The sequence below is a fragment of the Cervus canadensis genome, chromosome 17 (assembly GCF_019320065.1).
Source record: "Cervus canadensis isolate Bull #8, Minnesota chromosome 17, ASM1932006v1, whole genome shotgun sequence".
Classification (NCBI taxonomy): Eukaryota; Metazoa; Chordata; class Mammalia; order Artiodactyla; family Cervidae; genus Cervus; species Cervus canadensis.
In genome coordinates this window covers 1,536,505-1,554,368 of record NC_057402.1, presented here as the reverse complement: position 1 = coordinate 1,554,368, position 17,864 = coordinate 1,536,505, and positions in this window count along the sequence as shown.

Here is a 17,864-nt window from a genome sequence, read left to right as displayed (position 1 = left end):
GCAGGCAGATTCTTTACCAGCCCGAGCCACAAGGGCAGCCCAAGAACACTAGAGTGGATAGCCCATCCCTTCTCCAGTGGATCTTCCTGACCCAGGAATCGAACCGGGGTCGCAGAGTCAGACATGACTGAGCAACTGAACTGAACTCCTGCATTGCAGGCAGATTCTTTACCAGCTGAGCCACCTGGAAAGCATAACCCACACACCTTATCTGTTTCTTTCTTTCTCAGATCTGCATTACGTGGATCTTTCTAACTTTTACTAACTGTATTGCATGGTCTTTCTAACTTTTCCCATTTTCTCTCATTTTTGCCCAATTCTTCCCAACAGAGAATGGTCCTTGATGTGACCTGGCATTCAGGGAACTTTCTCATTTGGAAGTCAGAAGAATAGATAAGATGGTGATTATTCATTCATCAATAACTTTGGTTCAAGCACATACTTATTTCTGACTGTATCCCACATGACAGATACCTGACACAGGGCCTAGCACGTTGTTGGATCTCAACACTGTGCATGTCTGTTTAACATAACCTCAGGCAGAATTGTGATGATAGTTCTCAGCATGTGTATTCCCCATCTCCCCAAGTAGAAGACAAGCTTCTGGAAATCTGGAACCAGGCTTTATAGCTTATTAATTTCCTAGAACCAAAAACCATTCTTTGGTAAGTGTAGGCAGTCCATAAATGGACTGTCCATTCATCCAATATAATTAACTGTCACATTTATCCTTGTGACAAAAACATTAATCTAGTCTCTTAGACAGCATATTAAAAAGGAGAGATATTACTGTGCCAACAAAGGTCCGTCTAGTCAAGGCTATGGTTTTTCCAGTAGTCATATATGAATGTGAGACTTAGACCATAAAGAAAGCTGAGGGCCAAAGAATTGATGTTTTTGAACTGTGGTATTGGAGACGACTCTTGAGAGTCCCTTGGACTGCAAGGGGATCCAACCAGTCCATCCTAAAGGAGATCAGTCCTGGGTGTTCATTAGAAGGACTGATGCTGAAGCTGAAACTCCAATACTTTGGCCACCTGATGCGAAGAACTGACTCATTGGAAAAGACCCTGATGCTGTGAAAGATTGAGGGCAGGAGAAGAAGGGGACGACAGAGGATGAGATGGCTGGATGGCATCACAAACTCGATGGACATGGGTTTGGATGGACTCCGGGAGTTGGTGATGGACAGGGAGGCCTGGCTTGCTGCAGTTCATGGGGTCACAAAGAGTTAGACATAACTGAGCAGCTGAACTGAACTGAACTGAGTCTTTTAGGATTTAATATGAAAAAGATACATTCACTACATTTAAGGGTCTTATAGGCTTATGGAAAGAACAAGTACAAAAAATAAAAGTGAAGCACTAGGTCACTTCTACCAGACTGGCACAGTCATCCTTCATCCACCGTGAGTGCTGACTGCTAAGAGCTCACAGCTTCATACTTCTCAAGGAAATGATCATGGCCAATGGATCTGCCATGCCCTATGAGGCCTAGGAGGTTAGACCTCCTCTCCCTTGTCAATTAGGACATGGCCTATAGCCAATGAATGACTCAGAGGGGGCATAAAAGCCTTGCATCTGACTTCACGGCAGGACAATTCATGCTCCAGAGCTCCCCATGAGATCAAGCTAAGACTAGACTTCAGCTAAAGTCTAGACTTCAGGCTCAGCCTAAGACCAGACTTTGTCTAGTCTTTATGTAAACACTATACTTCACATCATTTCTCGGTTGCTATCTTTATAGCTTTAACCTGGGAACTCTCCCTTTCTTTAGGCTCTGAATCTAAGAAAACTAATTTAATACATACTGCTATAATATAACTCAGACAAACCTAGACAGCATATTAGAAAGCAGAGACATCATTTTGCTGACAAAGGTCTATATAGTATAGTCAAAGCTATGGTTTTCCCAGTAGTCATGTATGGATATGAGAGTTGGACCATAATGAAGGCTGAGCACTGAAGAATTGATGCTTTTGAACTGTGGTTCTGGAGAAGACTCTTGAGAGTCCCTTGGACTGCAAAGAGATCAAATCAGTCACTCCTAAAGGAAATCAACCCTGAATATTCATTGGAAGGACTGAAGCTGAAGCTCCAATACTTTGGCCACCCGACGTGAAGACTCATTGGAAAAGATCTTGATGATGGGAGAAATTGAAAACAAAAGGAGAATGCGGAGACAGAGGATGAGATGGTTAGATAGCATTGCCGACTCAGTGGACATGTTTGAGAAAACTGTGGGAGATAGCAGAGCCCAGAGGAGTTTGGCGTGTTACAGTCCACGGGGTCATGAAGCATCAGACACGACTTAGTGACTGAACAACAATAATGAATCTCAAGATGTGGTGGGCAGCGAGGAGGGAGGAATACTACTTAGAATATTTAGGAAGTTTTACTTAGCAGGGGGACTCACATTTCATTGTGAAGGACACATTGAAATGAGGATGGTGAGCAAGGGGTGATGTATACAGAGTCTCTATTGGTAACATCATGGGCATAATAACTGTTCAAAAGAGAATTTCTGCCCCTCCCTTTTCAGTATAGACAAATAAACTATAGCAACTAAATCATTAAGAACATTGCCAAGTTTCATTGCCTGGAGCTCAAGGAGGCTGACAGGGACTTGAAGGAGGGTGAGGTCCCTGAGGGGTTGGCATGCAGTGATTTTGCTGGTGTACATGGAGATCCAAAAGAGGTTTTCAATCAGAAGGATGATATTGGGTCTGTGCTTAAAAAGATAATTCTGGTGGCAGGGGAAAGGTAGATTGGAGCCCTAAGACAGGGGATCAGACAGACAGTCATTGAAACAGTCAAGACAAAAGAAGCTTAAGAGACAGAGATGATCGCTTAGCAGGATGGAGTCTTTAGACTTCGGGATGTATTCAAGAGGTTTTTTAAAAGAATGGCTCTTCAGCATGAAGTGACCGATAGAGAGGGAGCCAGAAGCCTCTAGAATAGTGAATGACAATATTCTGGCATCTTGCAGTGACAAAAATATTAAATCTGAACAATGATTACTCCATTAACTCTATTGGTAAAAAAAGACAATTCTAATGAATGGTGCCACCCAAGTAAAACATACATTATCCTCTTATTTGAGACCCCCTGTGTAATTTAAGACATCACCATTGTATTTAAAAGAATGCATTATTGCAAGCGCTAGGAGAAGGTCAGCATTCATTAGCAACCCTACAATAATAGCCAACAAGTTGTGAAGAGTGAGCCTGTGATTGAGGAAAACAATTTCAGTTAGAAAATAGACTCTCATTTCTAACTCTTGCAAGGTTACAACAGCAACCAGAAACTGAAAACACGTTTTTATTTTTCAAATTTATGAAAAAAGCCCTCACTACTCTCTGTCAGTCTAGCTAGGAAAACATCTTCAACCGATGTCACCTTTTCTTCTCTGAACTTAAATAAAGACAGCTACCAAGGAACAAGAAGAGATTGTGATAATTTCTTTCTAAAACGCAAATGAAAATTAAGTTGTTGGAGAAGATTTAAATTTTAGTGTAGAAATCAAAACAGATGGATCTTCATGCCATTGCTGTGCATGTGTGTTTGTTGTCTGAACTGGCTGTGTGTGTGTGTGTTTGTGCTCTGAACTGGACACACCTGTGCTCTGAACTGTGAGTGTTTATGTGTTTTTCTGAGACTGTTGAGGTGAAGTACCATATTCAACACCGGCTTCTCAGGTGGCTCAGTGTAGAGAACCCGCCTGCCAATGCTAGAGATGTGGGTTTGATCCCTGGGTCAGGAAGATCCCCTGGAGAAAGAAATGGCAACCCACTCTAGTACTGTTGCCTGGAAAATTTCAGGGACAGAGGAGCCAGGTGCGTTATAGTTCATGGGGCCACAAAGAGCCAGACATGAGCTACTGAGCACCCAGCACAGTCTGTTTTCTGGCTAACCTAGGCACCATATTCAGTAAAACACCTTTTTGGATTTTCATCTGTTACTATGCATTCACACACTTGGTTTCCTCTGCCTTTCTTTACCATGTTGGATAAATATTAGAAAATCATTTTAACATTTTTTTAAAAAAAAAAGTGAAGTATGCTTGATTTACAATGGTTAATTTCTGCTGAATAACAAATTGATTTATATATATACTTTATATATATATATATATATATATATATATATATATATATTCTTTTTACAGTCTTTTCCATACAGTTCCCTGCCTATCCATCAGGGCCTTCTGTCTGTCCATTCTATATGTAATAGTTTGCATCTGCTAATCCCAACCTCCTGGGGCCTCCCTCCCCCACACACCCTCCCTTTGGCAATCACAAGTTTGTCCTTTAAATTGATTGAGCCTCAGAAATATTGGGTAACATTCAAGATCACTGAGCTAATAATGGAGCAAAGAGCACTGGGGCTGGGGCCGTGTGGGGGACAGACTTGGACAAGCTTGCCTCATTGTGAAAGTACTCACAGCCAGCAAGGGGCAGAGATGGGACGTAAACTCAGGTCGGCTGATTCTAAAAGCGTCTCCCTCTCTACTGCTTGGTAGTCCCATCCCTCGCACACTGGGATGGCGGGGTCCTCTATCAGGTGGTGCAGTGGTCCCCCAATTTTGCACATTTGGGATCACCTGAGGCACCCCCACAAGCTCTAATGCCTGGGTCCCACCCCTTGACCTGGTGAATTAATTGGCCAGGGGTGTGCCTTTGGCTTTGAAAATTTTCAGATTCCCCAGGTGATTCTCCGGTACAGATAAGCCTGGGAATCAGTGATGTAGTGGTAAAGGGCAAGTTCCCTGAAATCATAGTCCTGGGTTCAAATCCCAGATCCCAGACGCACAGTGTGACCTTGAGCAAGACGTTTGACTATCCCCTGTCAGTTTCCCCCTTGTACCTGCTCCATAAGGCTGTTATGAAGATTAAATGAGTTAGAAGGGATAAAGCATTTGAAATTGTTTGCATTATTACTTCATGAAAGCAGCCATAAATTAACAACAACAAAAAATTAGCTTTTGGCTTCTGTGCCTGGGTATACAGGAGGACGAATTTGTTTAAAAAGTCCACCAGTAGAGAAGAGGCCACCAAATCCCCCACCAGAGATGTAAGAAGGCCTTATGGTGCTCCCTTAGAAACCCACTTTGTGCAGGTTTTATTGTTGGTGAAATAGAGGTCCAGAGAGGTTAAGTGACTTGCCCAAAGCTGCTCAGCAGTTATAGCCCTGTTGCGGGGTAGGTCTCCCGGTTCCTTGCTTCTTTTATGAAGCCAGTTCTGCTTTAAGGTGGCTGCTCTGGAGTCAGTAGTGTGGGACTCATGCAGGTGGGAGTTGGTGATTCCAAGCAGATGCTCAGAAGCCCCTGAACAACCCCGTCTGACCTGCCGTGATTCCGAGTCCTACCCTCTTGAAGGACAAGTCTCAGTCGACCAGCCAGGTTGGCGCTTGTCATTTCTTTTCTGTGTGTCTCTTTGATGTGCCCTGGCTGGTGGAGAGAACGTCCCTTTAAAGAGCCTCTGAATTGGAATCATCCCAAATGGGTCTGATTTGCCTTTCAGCACTTTGAAGGGAGAAGTTTTCTCTTGTGTACCAAAGCAATCAGCCCAGCCCCTCTGCCAAGGAGGAGTCTCCTGGCTTTGTGCAGCCACAGACTCTAATCACAGGGGAGGTACTTGACGCCTTCTTTCTGCATTTGCATCTTCAAAAGTTGTGTAACCGGAACACATCTTTTCAGACAAAATCCTTGGGAAAATGTTGGCTTTTGTGTGGGAAGAGCCAGTAGTGGGAATGGTGAAAAAAGTGCTTTATGGAAGGAAACAGACACGGGTTGTGTGCTGAAGCATGCCACACAGAGCCGTCAGTTTGCTGCGCCTTAATTTCCTTATCTTTAAAGTGGGGATGACGCCTGTGTTCTTCAGCCACGCATTCATATCTGATGATGCATGTATCAGATTATTAGTACAAAGATCTACGCCTAGCAGATAATTAGGAAATAGAGCTTCTCTCAGCTCTGAGATTTCATGTGGAGGGAATGGAGTCAATTAATCAGTGCATCAGAAAAAAATTCCAGTTTTCTGCAAAGCAACCATGGGCTGTGAAAGCTATGTCAGGCAGCATCCTTCCCCTCAAGGGGTTTGGACTTTAGTTGGAGAGAAAAAGTTAACACAGTAGGTGCTAGTTGATGAGGTAGAGAAAGTGGATTACTTGGGTGAGGCTGAAGGTTGTTACAGGTGGCCATCTGTGTTATAAAGCAGGTCACAAACTTGCAATTTCCAAGTGATTTCAGGCCTCCTCTGGACAAGTTTAATTTTAATAAAGAAAACAATGAAATATGGAAACAATCTGTGGGAAGACTCTGGTCAGGAAATCGATCACTGCAATTGATTGATGCCTGTGCAGAGATGACATGAACCCAGCATCACGGGCTCAGCCCAAGGGACTCAGGACTTAACAGAGAAGATGGCAGGAAGCTCTGGGAAGAGGAGCTGGTAGGAGGGGAAGGCCAGCAAGGATGGAGAGCAAGGACAGATGGAGGCCACCCAGCGTTCCTGGAAACTCAGGGAGGCGGGCAGACTGGAGATGGAACAAGGAGAAGGAAATGGTTCGGAAGCTGCAGAGCAGAGTGACCGGTAAGAAGGGCCTTGAATGTCACGTGGAAGAGTTTCTATTTTCTCCTCTGAGTGATCAGAGGCCTCCCTTCTAAGGGGACTTAGAAATAGAGGAGATACACAACAAGCTAAAGATTCAGTTTTGAAGCAGCCACATTGACAGGTGTTCAGCCAGCAGGACGAGTCCCATATTCTGCGAGAGGACCCAGCAGGCACTTTGGAGTCCAGGTTTCTCTTGAGAGGTATCTGGCCTGTTCCCCCTACCCCTGGTTGTTTAGGTCTATGTAATATCTGCCTGCAGGCTTCCCCAATGGCTCAGGGGTAAAGAATTAGCCTGCAATACAGGAGATGCAGGTTTGATCCCTGAAGATGCCCTGGAGAATGCAATGGCAACCCATTCCAGTATTCTTACCTGGAGAATCCCATGGGCAGCCTGGCAGACTGCAGTCCGTGGGGTCGCAAAATGAGTCGGGCACGACTGAGTGACTGAACAACAACATGCATTGAACAATATCAATTTAGTTGCTCAGTCATGCCCGACTCTTTGTGACCCCATGAACTGCAGCACACCAGGCCTCCCTGTACATCACCAACTCCTGGAGTCCACCCAAACCCATGTCCACTGAGTTGGTGATACCATCGAACCATCTCATCCTCTGTCGTCCACTTCTTCTCCTGCCCTCAATCTTTCCCAGCATCAGGGTCTTTTCAAATGAGTCAGCTCTTTGCATCAGGTGGCCAAAGTGTTGGAGTTTCAGCTTCAACATCAGCCCTTTCAATGAACACCCAGAGCTGATCTCAAATAAACACATTGCAAAATATTGCCTTTCAGGGTTGCTTGAGTTTTGATGTGGAGAGAAAATCTATTGTTTCAGGTGAGACTGATTAAGGTGTTTCCAACCCCTAATGCTTTGTAGAAAGTATTGCTTCAGTGACATGGAGCCTTGTGGATTCAGGAGTTTAGACTGGATGCTTCTAGAGGTGTCAGCTAGGTGGAAAGGAAGTCCTTCCTGTGAGAGAGATGAAAAGTGGTCCTGGGGACACCCATCCAGATCGAGGGACCCCAGCATGGTGAGGAGATGGTAAATACTCATTGAATGAATAAGGGAAAGAACCATTGAATAAAAGAATGACTGATTTCAGCTCCCAATGATATGTGGGGTAGAAAAGGAAATTAAAACAAATATATGCTGGATAGTCATTTTGTTTTGTTTTAATAGCCCTTTTTAAACAGCATTCATGAGCAAATGTTACTATATCCTTGACACTAGGGGAGAGGTCCTGACAGCCCCTTGTCTGGGGTACCTCTCTGCTCACCATGATGGCCATTTATTTGAACCGATTTCTCTGTGTTCGCACACGGATAGTTGTGACTCTGTGCGGCTGTCCGCTTACAAGCACATCTCCATGCGCTTTCAGGAGATTAGATTATTTTTGTCATTTAGCAAATGAGAAAATGGGGGCTCAGAGAAGTGGTATTCCATGTCAAAGGTTAAGTTTGAGCCCAGCTCTGATGGCCCCAGAACCCTTTCACTTTGGGCCACTGAAGTCAGTCGTCAGAGGAACTCTTCCCTGTGCTGCCCACAGATAATGTGCTCTGCTTTGACTCTAGAGAAGATGAAATCCTGTCCATTCTGGAAAGGGATGCTGCGAAGGTGAAAATACACAGTGCAAAGGAGGAAGGCAATGGGCCACCTGCATCACTCAACATGGTAGCCACTAGCCACTCATGATTCTTTGATCCTAAGCTTAAATTTGTTAAAATTAGATAAAATTAGAAATTTCAGTTCCTCCATCCCACTGGCTGCATTTCAAGTGCTCGGTCACCACATGTGGCTGCCAGATTCGACAGGGTAGATACAGAACTCTTCCATCATCGTAGAAAGTTCTGCTGGACAGCAGGGCAGCCAGACTGCAAAGCAAAGTACCAGGGTGAGGGCTTGCTTATATTATGCAGGACAGGGACTTTTCGTTGCTTTCCTTTGTTTACACTGACTTGAAGTCCCGGAGGCTTTCTCCCATTGCCCCCCAAGCATGCTACATTTTAGCTTTGCCACAGATCTCTTGTGCAGATTCTGATGATCCTGTGCAACAGAAGCCTCTCAAACAGTTTGCAAACGCATTCTGGGCTTCAGCTTCATTCAAGATCAAACCAAAGCAGACCCTCAAGGACTCTGTGGCCTTTGCACGTCATTAGTTCAGTCAGTTCAGTCGCTCAGCCGTGTCCGACTCTTTGCGACCCCATGAATCGCAGCACGCCAGGCCCCCTGTCCATCACAAACTCCCAGAGTTTACTCAAACTCATGCCCATCGAGTCGGTGATGCCATCCAGCCATCTCATCCTCTGTCGTCCCCTTCTCCTCCTGCTCCCAATCCCTCCCAGGGTCTTTTCCAATGAGTCAACTCTTCGCATCAGGTGGCCAAAGTATTGGCATTTCAGCTTCAGCATCAGTCTTTCCAATGAACACCCAGGACTGATCTCCTTCAGGATGGACTGGTTGGGTCTCCTTGCAGTCATAGAAGGTCTTTAATGGAAGTGAACTTAGGTGTTCTAATCTCCACTTGGGAGGAGGATGTTGAAAACACCTTCTCATTATGGGACTGTCCCTGGGAACTTTGTCAAGCCGATGTGCTGTGTTCTTTTCATGAGAACACTTGGAAGAAATCTGTCTTAGACTAGAATTCTCCTGAGTGACTCTATGTTTTTCTTCTCCGAACACTATAAATCTTACAACTGGCTGTCTTTTCCTTCTTTGCTTCAGTTGCTAGGACGCTCAATTTCCAGTTCCATCTTGACAATATCCTTCATCTTGGAGGATATTCTGGCTTGCGATGCCGTCTTCTCTTCTGTGTCTGCTTTACCCACCTGCTCTCAGGTTTCTCTCATTGTGATTTTCCTTCCCCCTTCACCTTAGCCCTCACCCGTTGTACGACAGGGTTTTCTGTTACTATTGTTTTGTTTGTTTTACACGGCTTCTTCAACACATCTGGCTGGTATCCAGGACTAAGGAGACGGGCCATGAGATATAAATGGCTGAGCTTCTTGGGGAAGTGGAGGGAAGGGGCGAGGGATGGCCTGGCTTCTCTCTTGTGGCCTGGGAGGTCCCCCCAGACTGAGGCCATTCCTTCGGAATCACATCACCTTTGCCCCTGAATTTGGCCTTGACACGTGACCCGGCCACACCGAGAAGAATGAGGGCAGCTTGTCTGGGCACATTCATGCTTCTGGGCTCTGACTGGGGATGGCCCCGCCTGTCCCCACTCCTGATGGTAATTGGGAACATCAGAGGTGACTCACAGGCGGCTTTGGCCTATCTTTACAGGGAGAGGCTTTCCCAGAACACGCGTGTCCCACCACCCTAACCCCTCCTTGCTGGGACTGCAAGTCCTAATTATGTAAGGGTCAGTAAGGGTCACCCCTGTCTCTGAGCTTCCCAGTTTCAGGAGCTGACTTCTGCTGGCAATTATTCATCTTCCTCTTGGGAGGAGGCTTTCATGAGACCTTGGTCAGCAGTGTCTAGATCGCTGGAGGGCGTGCCGTACCTGTGGGCCAAGCCAGGCAGCTAGGTGCTTCTGGAAAGAAAGCAAGTCCTGGCCCAGTGGAGACAGCATGCTGCAACTTACATACGCTTCCGCATGGCTTGTATCAGAGTTTGATTTAATTTTTACCTGATGCTTCACCTATTACAATGAGACATAAAAAAGGAATTTGCAGCTGCCTGCTTATCAGAAAAAGATCAACTGTTTCTGTAATTAATATGGAAGATAACAATTTAAAATAATGAAACACCCATAATATGCTTAGGGGAAGCAGCTTGTTGCTATAATTAGAATGAGAATCAAATTGTTCTGATGGCAAACACATCATTTATTGAACTGAAGCTACTCTATGAATGGAAGTAAATAGCACAGCAGGAAAAAAAAAATAAACAAGCAAGAGACACATTTTAGAAAACTCTGGGTCTGAAGAAGAGCTCAGAAGCATCCAGGGATGGAGTCTAACAGGACTGGACGTTTCTGCACTGCCATGCACCACACCACCCAAGCACCTTCATGGTATGTGTGTAGTTCCCTTTGAAGCCCTTGAGATTTTTCTAAAGTACAGCTCTGATGTCACCCCTGATCAACCCCCTTCACTAGAAGGTTAAATATGAAAAAAGATGTATATCTCTAAGTACATGCACACACACATACGTGCATATACACACATCATACACACTCTAATTTCAACCTATGTTCCCCTTTGCAGCTCCTGTTTTAAAGACTCCACAATGTATATTATTTTTATAACTAATTTAAAAAGTTGTTGCTCCCCCCCCTGCCGCCCCCCCCAAAGGCTCTCCATTTTTCAAAGGCTTGAGTCCAAGTTCCCCGGGTGGTCAGCTCCATCTCCTTCACCAGCGCCAGCCCCTGAACCGCAGCCTCCTGGGCAAGGCCTGGACCTCTGACTTTCCTGCATCTTCTGGACCTGATGTCTTTCCTTCTGCCGGTCTCTTGGCCTGTGACTTTCTCTCCTTCCCTTTCTTGTCGGGAAGACTCTCACTTAGCTGTAAAGACCAGGTACAAATGTCATCTTCTCTTAGCAGTCTTTTTACGCCAACCCTCTACCCTGGTGGGACAATTAACTGCTTTCTTCTCTGAGGTTTCACAACACTTCCCACAAAAGTATATCAGTGCCTTATATGGCATTATATAGTTACTTGCAGTCATGTCTTCTTCTTTCAACACATGTGAATGTGTGCGTGTGTGTGTGTGTATCTGTGTGTGTTTATATGCCTGGCACATAGTAGGTATAAATGTTTACTAAGATGGTGTTAGATTAATTTGGGTGAGCAAGGACACATTTTGGGTTCATTAGACATGTTAAGTTATTTTTAAAGTTCTGTGGTTTGAGTAAAATTTGAAAAGCATTTTGCCAAGTATGTTTCTCCCTATTTTGTAAAGCCCATATGTCTATTAAGGGGGGAAAAGCCATATGGTTATGATTTCTTTACTCATAGATCAGCATTTCAGTTTTTAGGATATCTGATGTTCAAGATGCTGCCCGTACTCTGTGTATTGGTCCCTCTTTTTGAATATGTTTTTCTTTGAACTGAGGAGATCAACTTTCCCCCAAACAGAAACTTAACCCTCAACAGTGTAGAAGGAATTTTTCAGTTCTCCATTTGTGAGGCCTAGGAGATGCTTTCTCAAATGAAAACCACTTTCTGCCTTGTGCAAACAGAGAGAAGGCCACCCTTCAACAGAATCCCTAGGACCAAGAGGAAGGTTTCCCTGGTAGCTCAGTCAGTAAAGAATCTGCCTGCAGTGTAGGAGACCCGGGTTTGATCCCTGGTTTGGGAAGATATCATGGAGAATGCAGTGGCAACCCACTCCGGTATTCTTGCAGGTAAAATCCCATGGACAGAGGAGCCTGGTGGGCTATAGTCCTTGGGATTGCAAGAGTCGGACATGACTTATCGACTAAACCAACCAGGACCCAGAGGAGCCAAAGTAGGTGACAGTTCAAGTTGGCTTATTTCTGGTGTGACTGAAGGAAATCCAGGTGCACTGAAAAGATATTAATTAAATGAATCGATGAGTTAATAAACACATAAAGGAGTGAGAGCAGTCTACAGAGGGGTGATGTCATAAACACCAGTTTCAAAATTAGAAAACCCTCTGACAATGATCCCCCTATTGAAAGACAGGATTCGTAATCTATCTTCAAGTTTTAATGAAGATTTAATGAAGACCTATTTTTTGAGCGAAGTTTGCCAAACTTTTAGTCATTATTCTAATGCCTTTCTGATCTTGGCCATATAGATATATTTTGCATTACCACTTCACATTATTTTCTAAATGTATTTATCTTTATTTGATAAAATACATAAACAAAGATAGTTACAAAAGAAACAGTTTATTACTGTTGTTTAAGGAAAAATGACATTCCTTACTATATGAGTGAGTGAAGTTGCTCAGTCGTGTCCGACTCTTTGCCACCCCATGGACTGTAGCCTACCAGGTGGAAAAGAAGAGATACTTATTACTTTTTCTCTAATTATTAATCTGTAAACCAGCTAAACTCATCTCACTCATCATCGATGGTATCTAGCTTTGAAAGCAGTCAAGGAGTCTATCTAGGAGCATTCTCTAAAGTGGATGGCTGCATAAGTGTTCAAAACAACTGTTATTGTTGTTACTGAAAAGATTACCGTGATGGCTGTCAGACACTATGCCTCAAGCTCCATCCAAAGCATTTTGCTAAATGTGCAGTTACAGAAAAGTGACTTAACTGTTGTAAGCTACAGGGTCCTCACCTGAGAAAGAAGTGAGTTCTTTCAGATGTGGGGCAAAATGCTGAAAAGGAGTTTATTCCCTTTCCTGATCATTGGTGCTTCTGCAGCCCTTCCTCTGTGGGATGCCAATGCATAGATGACCAGTGAAACATGGTGTCAGCTATGTCAGAGCAGCTAATTCTCTGGACATCTGTCACCACCCTTGTCCTCATGCAATTTCTTACACAATGACTCATCAGATAATTTAGCAGCTCCATGGAGTGGGCATGACCATGAACAGGATTCCCATTTTCAAAGTGAAACAACGGAAGCTTCAAGGAGATCTTATTCCCAGGGCTTTGGGGCTCACACAAGGCTGAGTCAGTTCTAGAAGGAGCCAGAACTTTCTAACTCTTGCTGGTCAAGGCTACTTGAGCTTGTGCTACTGAATAGATAGCAAGTATGATGGTAGAGCAGGTCAACAAAATTAACAAGACATGAGACATTGCTGAGAAAGAACATGGTGGAAGATCCTCAAACGATCCCCTCCCTTTGTCTTTTTGTTTAAGTAGAGCTCTTAGAGGACACAGCCCAGAAGGCCTGTTCGTGACTTCACAGGCTGTCTTTTGAACTTGGGAAATTTAACAAATGGATTACTAAAATGGAATGTGTCAGGTCCTAAGATAGTTTCTGGAGAAACAGGAATAATTCTTGGAGAGTTTATAGTCTGGTGGGGGGAACACACTGATCAGAAAATGGACCAGAAAAAGCAAGCAAATTAAAACAAAAAATGTTAAGGTCGTGACTGAAATAAAGCTATGAGCAATGTAACCTGGGAGAAGGGGGCAGGCAGCAATTTTATTTTCTATTTTTATTTACTCATTTGTTTGGCTGCACCGAGTCTTACTTGGGCTTCCCAGCTGGCACCTAGTGGTAAGGAACCTGCCTGCCACTGCAGAAAATGTAAGAGAGTCAGGTTCGATCCCTGGGTCAGAAAGATTCCCTGGAGTAGGAAAAGGCACCCCACATCAGTATTCTTGCCCCCAAAATCCCACGGACAGAGGAGTCTGGCAGCCTGCAGTCCATGGGTCGCAAAGAGTCAGACAGGACTGAGCAACTGAGCATGCAATATGCAAGGGTCTTAGTTGCAGCATGCCGACTCTTAGCTGTGGCATGTGGGATCTAGTTCTCTGACCAGGAGTCGAACCTGGGACCCATACTGTGGGAGCAGAGTCTTAGCTACCCCACCAGGGAAGTTCCAGCCACAATTATTTGTGTTAAAAAGTACAACTATGTTGCATTTTCAGTGCTGGATAATGAGTCAGATCCCCAAATACTATTTTCTCTTTGACTTTAGAAGAAGTAACTTACCAAGAAATCTATCTTATTACTCTCTCTCTCTGTGAATCACAGGCTGGTCATTTCCCAATCAGAATCTCTTTCAGTAGGTTTCTAAAACTTTTGCAGTGCAGCAGGGGTTGAGAAGTCCCCTAGTATTTTTTTTTTTCAGTAGACACTGGAAAAGTCTCAACAATTCAAGTTACTACTGTGAAACAGAATCTTAAACTTGGCAATGAGAAGCAGAAGAATTCATTTTTAGATTTTAAAAATAAAAATGTCCATCTTCAAGTCAACACATTCCCTTGTTTTGGCATCTCAAACCATCTTTTAAAAAGGAGAGAAATTTTCAGCTTACCTTTGCATCTAAAAATGAGATTAAAAAAAATTCTCATTACTAAACTCTTGCATGATTTACTTCAACAGGCAAACCTTTAAATTCCTTATACACAGACTTGACAGCCATGGCTGGTGGGGTGTGGAGTCCACCAGCTAGGACAGAATTGGAGGTTAAATAAGAGAGGGAAGGGGCCAAAATAAAGTGGAAACCAATTGGTGTGTATTTCAAACAGCCTCAACAAAAGGAGCTGAAAACAGCGAAGAGAAAACCCTTGAACTCTTGGTCAATGATTGGGAGTAGCTACTAATCTGCTAATCATCTCTGCAAGTAGAAATGGCCTTCTTTACTTTAAAATTTTTTTAAAAACTTCTTATTTTGTATTGAAGTATAGCTGATTAAAGAGGTAGGAATATCAACCCACCTTACCTGCCTCCTGAGATATTTGTATGCAGGTCAAGAAGCAGCAGTTAGAACTGGACATGGAACAACAGACTGGTTCCAAATTGGGAAAGGAGTACGTCAAGGCTGTATATTGTCACCCTGCTTATTTAACTTATCAGCAGAGTATATCAGGCAAAATGCTGGGCTGGATGAAGCACAATCTGGAATCAAGATTGCTGGGAGAAATAACTATAACCTCAGCTATGCAGATGATACCACCCTTATGGCAGAAAGCAAAGAGGAACTGAAGAGCCTTTTGATGAAAGTGAAAGAGGAGAGTGAAAAAACTGGCTTAAAACTCAATATTCAAAAAAACAAAGATCATGGCACTTCATGCAAATAGATGGGGAAACAATGGAAACAGTGACAACTTTATTTTCTTGGGCTCCAAAATCACTGCAGATGGTAACTACATCCATGAAATTAAAAGTCACTTGCTCCTTGGAAGAAAGATTATGACAAACATAGATAGCATATTAAAAAGCAGAGACATTACTTCACTGACAAAGGTCTGTCTAGTCAAAGCTATGATTTTTCCAGTAGTCATGCATGGATGTGAGTTGGACCATAAAGAAAGCTGAGCACCAAAGAATTGATGCTTTTGAACTGTGTGTTGGAGAAGACTCTTGAGAGTCTCATGCACTGCAAGGAGATCCAACCAGTCCATCTTAAAGGTAATCAGTCCTGAATATTCATTGGAAGGACTGATGCTGAAGCTGAAGCTGAAGCTCCAATACTTTGGCACCTGATGTGAAGAGCTGACTCATTTGAAAAGACCCTGATGCTGGGAAAGATTGAAGGCAGGAAGAGAAGGGGGTGACAGAGGATGAGTTGGTTGGATGGCATCATTGACATGCATTTAAACAAACTCCAGAAGATAGTGAAAGACAAGGGACCTGGTGTGCTGCAATCCATGAGGTTGCAAAAAGTCAGACATGACTTAACAACTGAACAACAACATGTCTTGACTATTGTAAACGGCACTGCAGTGAACATTGGGGTGTAGGAATCCTTTCAGTTCATGTTTTTCTTCAGATAGATGGAAAATATCCCTTTTTAAAATAGCTTCACACATCTCATAAGTAGAACTACTTGATCTAGGAGCTAAGTTTCCATAGACTTTATCTTTTTGTTCTCGGTTTTATTTCCCAACAGTGGAGAGTGTCTGCAATTTTGTTACAGAGATATGAGCAATGAATTCTACCACCAGCAATTGTGCAGAAGTCCCCCAGACTCTCTGTGCTGGGTTTCTGCATTTATTAAGCAAGGATGGAAATAGCATCTCTTCTGAAGAGCTGTGTGATGGTTAATTTTTCTCATTCAGTTGCTAAGTCGTGTCCAACTCTTGGCGACTACATGGACTGTAGCACACCAGGCTCCTCTGTCCTCTGTTATCTCCTGGAGTTTGCTCAAATTCATGTTCTTTGAGTCAGGAGACATATTTAACATGATACTTGGACCATTTTACGTACGCAAAAAATGCTATCTACTATTTCCAGATAATGATGGACAGCAGCCCTCCATTCCTGCCAATCCCTAGACCAAAACTGTGCAACATCAGTTTGATTGCATCCATTTTCCAGGTGAAAATAACTGTGACTAAAATGTAAAGCTAATCTTTTTCTAAGGCATGCCCAGAAACTTGTAGAACTTAAAATTTAAATGAAATCTATATGACCCAATTTCAAAGACCAATTTTACCACTGTCTTATCCTGCTTAACTTGCAAAGGATTTTTGGGTCTCTTAGGCTACTTACAAGAGTCCAATGTTTGGTTTGAAAGATGAAAAACTCAGTCATTCAACCTTCTGTTTTGACTCTACAAAGTGCAAATATCATTTATTTTTAATTTTTTTTGCCAGTTATTGGACTAAATATCACAAGTGATGATGACCATTTGTTGAGAGCACCCCGTGTGAGAGAATCTGAGACAGCATCCCGACAGAAAAACAAATAGCAGGTGTTATCATGCCTGTCTTACTATTAGGTCTTACTGTTAAGTGGTGGAACCAGAAAGAAAATCTCAGTCTGTTGGTTTGAAAAGTGCAGGCTCTTTCAAACAATTAGTTTTTAATAGTTTGTTTAAAGTCTAGAAGCAATGGGTCCAGAAATTCTCTTATAGTTCTCTGGAGAGCAACCAGGATTCTGGAAATAAGAATTGGTCACATATAGAGAAGAAAGAGCTTTTATGAGCTTGAATGTACTTCTTAAACAGTGAGAAATGTCATTTATGATGCAATTAGAGAAGCTAATTTCTTTATAAAATGATACAGTGTCTTTGAAATAAGGTTTTCATTTCCTTTGGGTATGTGCCCAGCTGGATCACATGGTAGATCTGTTCTCAATTTTTTGAGGAACCTCCATATTATTTTCAGTAGTGGTTGGACCAAATTACCTTCCCACAAACAGTGTGTAAGTGTTCCTTTTTTTCCCACAACATCCTCACCAACACCTCTTTTATCTGATCTTGATAGCCGTGATAGCCATTCTGAGGGATGTGAGGTGATATGTAATTCTGGCTTTGATTTGCATTCTCCTGATAATCAGTGATGCTGAGCATCATTTCATGTGCCTATTGGCCATTTTGTTGTCCTCTTTGGGAAAATGTCTATATAGTCCTTCTGTCCACCTTTTAAATCAGAATTTTTTTATTAAGTTGTATGAGTTCTTTATGTACTTTGAATAGTAACCCTTTATCTAATATATGGTTCAGTTCAGTTCAGTCACTCAGTCATGTCCGACTCTTTGTGACCCCATGGACTGCAGCACTCCAGGTTTCCCAGTCTATCATCAACTCCCGGAGCTTACTCAAACTCATGTCGATCGAGTTGGTGATGCCATACAATCATCTCATCCTCTGTCATCCCCTTCTCCTCCTGCCTTCAATTTTTTCCCAGCATCAGAGTCTTTTCCAATGA